The 6,206-nt window shown below is 41.0% G+C and overlaps 1 non-coding gene across 1 annotated transcript; it reads left to right on the top strand.

Moving 5' to 3' along the window:
- The first annotated feature begins 327 nt into the window (after window positions 1-327).
- On the top strand, window positions 328-434 carry LOC141589102 (small nucleolar RNA R71). The gene has a single exon (XR_012520055.1). It is a non-coding gene; the product is annotated as a small nucleolar RNA R71 (small nucleolar RNA).
- The last annotated feature ends 5,772 nt before the right edge of the window (window positions 435-6,206 follow it).

Below are 6,206 nucleotides of genomic sequence, written 5' to 3'. Positions count from 1 at the left end.
GCCGTCATGGCATTGACATGATGCTTTGATGATTTTGAGTTTTCCTCAAGTCTAGCCATAGCTTGTTCAAACTTCAAGTTGATTGTGTCAATGTGAGCACTAAGTTGAGCACCCAATTGAGTAACGGTGTCCACTTCATACTTTCCTCCTCTAGTAGCCTTGCGAGGCCTACTATATTGTGAATTATGGACCGCCATTTCCTCAATCTTGTTCCATGTTTGATTGTCATCAACTTCGGTGAACATTCCATTTGATCCCATATTGAGAATGTTCCTAGAATCTTCATATAAACCATTCCAAAATTGTTGCACTAAAAACCATTCGCTAAGTCCATGGTGAGGACATGAGCGACAAATACCTTTGAACCGCTCCCAAGCTTCATACAAAGATTCTTCATCCCTTTGCTTAAAACCCGTAATTTGAGCTCTTAGCATATTGGTCTTTTCCGGTGGGTAGAATTTTTTGTAGAAAGCTAGAGCTAGCTTCTTCCAAGAATCTATTCCAAGGGTGGCCTTATCAAGGCCCTTCAACCATTGCTTTGCGGTGCCGATTAACGAAAAAGGAAATAAGACCCATCTTATTTGGTCTTGAGTCACACCCGTTTGAGAGATAGCTTCACAATAATCGCAAAAGGTTTCCATATGAGAATGAGGGTCCTCACTAGGCATTCCCCCGAATTGGCTCCTCTCAACTAGTTGAATGAAGGCGGACTTGGCAATAAAGTTTCCGGTAAGATGTTGTGGGGTAGGAGTACCATTTGGTAAATCCTCCTCGGTGGGTATAGAGTGTGACGAGAATTTAGGCATTGTAGGTGGATTTTGTGTGGTATTGTTTAATGGGTTTTCTTCTCCTTCTATTGCGAAAGGATTGACAAACTCACTAGTGGGTTGAACAACTTCACCAACACCTCCCAAATTCCTCCTAACAAGTCTCCTATTATTCGTCAAGGTTCTTTCGATTTCACGGTCAAAAGGTAACAAATCTCTTTGTAACCTTCTAGACATGCAAAATATCAAACAACTCAAAAACAATTAGAACAAACCTTGAGGAGTTTTTACTTCCCAAAGGTGAAAAAGACACAACTAATAACAATAAAAGAAATCTTAAATCAATTAAACACCGTCCCCGGCAACGGCGCCATTTTTGATCGAGTCCATTTCGTGTTCACAATTAAGCATATGTGGTCGTTGGTCAATGGTCGATACAAAACACAATTTATACTTCACAAACAACTCTACAATTAGTAAAGAGGCAAGTAAAGGTCGGATCCCAAGGGACGGGTATTGAAATGAAGATTCTATTGTAACTAGTGGTGTCTAGGGGTGTCACAAATTGGGTTGATGTAGAAGGTTACTAAACTAAGATAGCAATGAAAATAAACTAACAAGGTAAATAAAATAAGGGGTGTAAACAATTGATTAAAGGCACTAGGGTGTCATGGGGTCATAGGGGAATCATGGGATATGATCATACAAACATGTTCTCAAATTATAAGCAAGCAATTATTATTGTGATGGATTGAGTTGGGTTATATCTTACAATCCTAGGAAAGTTTGGGTCCCGGAGCCGAATCTCTTGGATTGTACAACACCTACAAGTCGACTTAATCTTCCCTACTTAACACATGCATGGTCTAACAAGACTCGAGTTGGGTTATGTCTTACAAGTCAAGTTGAAAGGATAGAAGATGATAGTAAATGCAAGGATTCATAGGCTTAGCATTTCATCAAATATAACATGTGCATGTATTAAGATCAAAACAAGCAAGCAAATAAGATATGAAAGCATATTAATTTAAGCATGAATCATTCCCCATGTTGATTTCCCCTAATCACCCATTAAACCCTAGCTAAGAGACTACTCACTCATTATCATATTGATCATGCTAGAAAGGTTGTCAATCATACTAACATAATGAAACATGATGAATAAATGAAAGTAATTAGCAATAATTAAAAAGGGATTAAGAGATTATACCTACTAATGATTCCAATAATAAAGCAAGAATAATAGAAGTACTTGAATCCTAGATTGAGAGGTTGTCAATCTCCCAATAATAACCCAAATAATCTTCAATTACCCAAAATAAAGTAAGAACAAGAGAGAGATTAAAGAACTAAAACTTGGATTAAAACTTGATTAATATTTGATTACAATATTGAAGAGAGATTTGATTGATATTAACTACACTAATTATTGATAAGAAGAACATGCTCCTCTAATTAGACTAATGGGGTATTTATAGTGAAAATTAGGGAGGATGCATTAGGGTTAACTAAGGGCTAAACTAGTAATTACACTTTTTAAGTTGAGCAAGGAGACTCCGGGATTCTCCGAGAGAAGGGCTTCTCTTATCGTTGCTAGAAGAATGAAAACGTGCTGTGCTGCAATCCGTGCGGATGGGAGTCGGGACGGCCGGATCTGGGCTGAGGAATCCGAGCGGATTCTTGGGCAAGACGCTCGGATTGGCGAGGGGGAATCCGAGCGGATTCCTTTGCGGGACGCTCGGATTGTGCTTGGGCGGACGGACGGATTGTGTACAATCCGTTCGGATTGTTTGTCAGCATCTTTTCTTCTTCTTTTCTTCCCTTTTCTTCATGAATTCCTTGGGGATTTCCTTGGGGACTCAAGGATCCTTTTCTCAACATTGCTCTTCTACTATGCTATGTACAAAGGCCTTCTAGTCTTGTCTCTCCTTGATGCTTGGTCATTGAATATGATCAATTTAGCCTTGTTTTGCCATGAAAATGCAAGATTCTTACTCCTTTCCTACCAAGGGATCAAAATCTCAAAGAATATGCAAAACAAAGAACTAAAGATAAGAAATGACCCAAATAGGCACTAAAAAGCATGAAAACAATGGTAATTCGGGGGCTAAATATGCGCCAATTATGGTCACATCAAATAAAAAAGGTTAAATGGTAATGGAACCGTTGTGATTTTCTTTTCATTATTCTTGTCGAATTTCAAATGCATTCGCAAATGTCCTTCTATTTACATTTAAAATAATTAAATGGGTTGTATCCCGTGAAGGATTGCCTACGTATTCATTTAAAAAAAATGAAATTAAACACTTGCGCGTAGTTCGAGTAAATGTAAAAGAATAATTGTTCTAAGCAAGAGCTTGTAATGAACTTTAGAAAATAAGCATGAGCTTTACTTACTCCTAAAATGTAATTTAATTTATTTGATGATATGAGAATAACAAATTGTCAAAGTGCAAGAGCAAGATGACATTAGCTTGATTCAGCTTGGCCAGGGGCCGTTTATTTCGTGCCACAAGAGCGACATGTGAGGTCACGCGAGGCGCGTTTTTGCTCCTATTCTAGGCGTAGTAACGTTTCAGTTGGTGAAGGTTTGTTGGGTTGGAAAATTCATTCCCATCTAGGTCCGTGATCCTAACCGCACCACCTGGAAGTATGGACTTGACTAGGAAAGGCCCGGCCCAATTGGGTTTGAATTTTCCTCGTGGATCGACAGGTAAAAGAGCCCTAATGGATTTGAGGACCAAGTCTCCTTCCTTGATGTTCCTTGGCTTAACCCTTTTGTTGAAGGCTCGTTTGATACGCGCCTGGTATGTTTGCACATTATGTAATGCATGTAACCTTCGTTCATCCAGGAGGATGAGTTCTTCATATCTATCCCTCTTCCACTCGACTTCTGGGATTTGACTTTCGAGTAGAATACGGACGGATGGTATTTCTAGCTCGATTGGTTATACGGCTTCCATGCCGTAGGTCAAATAGAAAGGAGTAGCCCCAGTGGGCGTCCTAACGGATGTACGGTATCCCCATAAAGCAAAGGGTATCTTGCTTGGCCAATCTCTATAGTTGTCAATCATTTTCTTGAGAATTGTGACAACATTTTTGTTTGCAGCTACTACCGCGCCATTGCTTTGTGGTCTATATGGCGATGAGTGATGATGCTTAATTTTGTACTTGGCTATCAATTGTTCAGTCTCAGCTTGAAAATGTCATCCATTGTCATTGATGATCTCATGTGGGCAACCATATCGATAGATGATATTAGTTTGTATGAACTTTCTACGTTCTTGGCCGTAAGACTGGTGTAGGAAGCCGCTTCTACCCATTTGGTGAAATAATCGATTGCTACTACGATGAAACAGTGACCTCCTGTTCCGGCTGGAGTGATTTTACCGATGATGTCAATTCCCCAAGCAGAAAATGGCCAGGGAGATGTCATGGTGTAAAGCAATGAAGGAGGAACATGTTGCACATTCCCGAAGATCTGACAATTATGGCAATGTCTCACATATTTGATGCAATCAGATTCCATCGTGGTCCAATAATATCCTAAACGTGTGATTTTATTTGCCATCATGGGTCCACTCATGTGAGGGCCATATTCTCCATCATAGACTTCTTTCATCACTTTCCGTGCCTGTGAATGATCAAGACAACGTAGAATTACACCAAGAGGTGTTCTTTTGTATAACTCTCCTTGCATGAGGACGTATTGGGAAGCTAGCAAACGGATGGCGCGTTGTCCCCTTTTGTCCATTTCTGGTGGATAGGTGCCATGGAGTTTGAAGTTTAGGATTGCCTGGAACCAAGGCTCCTCTGTAATTTGCTCTTCATCGGTGATTTGGTGCACGTAAGCTGGCTCTGACCGTTGTTCGATGCATAAAGGCATTTCTACCATGCTATCCGGCATATTAATCAAAGATGCGAGTTTTGCAAGAGCATCCGCAAATTGATTTTCTTCTCGAGGTAGATGTAAGTAGGTTACTTGATCGAAGAATTGGGCGACTTGGTCTATTCTGGCTTGATAAGGTGCCAGGCTTTCGCTTCGGATTTTCCAAGATCCCGTGATTTGATTGATGATCAAAGAGGAATCCCCATGTACTCGAAGATTCTTGATGCCTAAACTTACTGCCGCTTGCAATCCAATGAGACAGGCTTCGTATTCTGCAGCGTTATTTGTCACCTCGAAGTCGAGTTTGACAGAGATTGGTGTATGTTCGCCTTCAGGAGAAACGAGCAACACTCCAATTCCAAATCCTCTTAAGTTCGACGCTCCATCAAAATAGAGGTCCCAGGAGTCTACATCCGTCTGGAGTATATCCTCATCCGGAAACGACCAAGTGTCTATCGTTTGTGTATCATTGATGGGATTTTCTGCGAAGAATTCGGCAACGGCGCACCCTTTTATGACTTCTAAAGGTACATACTTCAGATCGAACTCTGAGAGCATCAAGGTCCATCTCGCTAGATGTCCATTGAGAACGGGTTTCTCGAAGAGGTATTTGACACGATCCATTTTGGAGAATATCTTGACGGAGTAGCTAAGCATCTAATGGCGTAGCTTCATTGTTGCCCACACAAGAGCGAGGCATGTCTTATCGAGTGGCGTGTATTTGCACTCGTATTCCAAGAACTTCTTACTAAGGTAGTAGATGGCTCTTTCTTCTTTTCCTACAGTTTGAGCTAGCATGGCGCCCATGGCCGTTTTAGTTACCGTGAGATATAAACCAAGAGGTTGATCTCGTTGGGGTGGCATGAGCACTGGCGGTTTGGCTAGTATTTCCTTGATTCGGTCGAAAGCCTTCTGACAGTCATCATCCCACACGGTGTGATCTGTTTTCTTTAACTTCTTGAATATGGGTTCGCAGATCATGGTGAGTTTCGATATGAATCGGCTTATGTATTGCACCTTGCCTAGGAATCCCCTAACTTCTTTCTCTGTTTGAGGTTGTGACATTTCGATTAAAGCTTTGATCTTTGAAGGGTCTATTTCTATACCTCGTTGGCTAACAACGTATCCCAGGAGTTTGCCAGATGTTACTCCGATTGCGCATTTCTGAGGATTGAGCCTCATGTTTTACTTCCGTAGCCTTGAGAAGAATTTGCGAAGGTTCGCAATATGTCCCTCTCTTTCCTTGGACTTGACAATCATGTCATCTACGTATACCTTAACTTCTTTATGCATCATGTCATGTAAGAGTGTAGTTGCGGTGCATTGGTATGTAGCTTCGGCATTGATTAACCCAAACGGCATGACCGTGTCGCAATAGGCTCCCCATTGAGTAACGAAGGCGGTTTTATGCATGTCTTCTAAGGCCATCTTGATCTGGTTATATCCCGCGTATCCGTCCATGAAGGATAGCAACGCGTCTGCTATATTGTCTACTAATATGTCGATATGTGGTAGAGGAAAGTTATCTTTAGGACTTGCTTTGTTTAAGT

This window comes from Silene latifolia, chromosome 6 (genome assembly GCF_048544455.1).
Source record: "Silene latifolia isolate original U9 population chromosome 6, ASM4854445v1, whole genome shotgun sequence".
Lineage (NCBI taxonomy): Eukaryota > Viridiplantae > Streptophyta > Magnoliopsida > Caryophyllales > Caryophyllaceae > Silene > Silene latifolia.
Note: the sequence above shows the minus strand (reverse complement) of the source record. Positions and strands in the feature narration are given on the sequence as shown.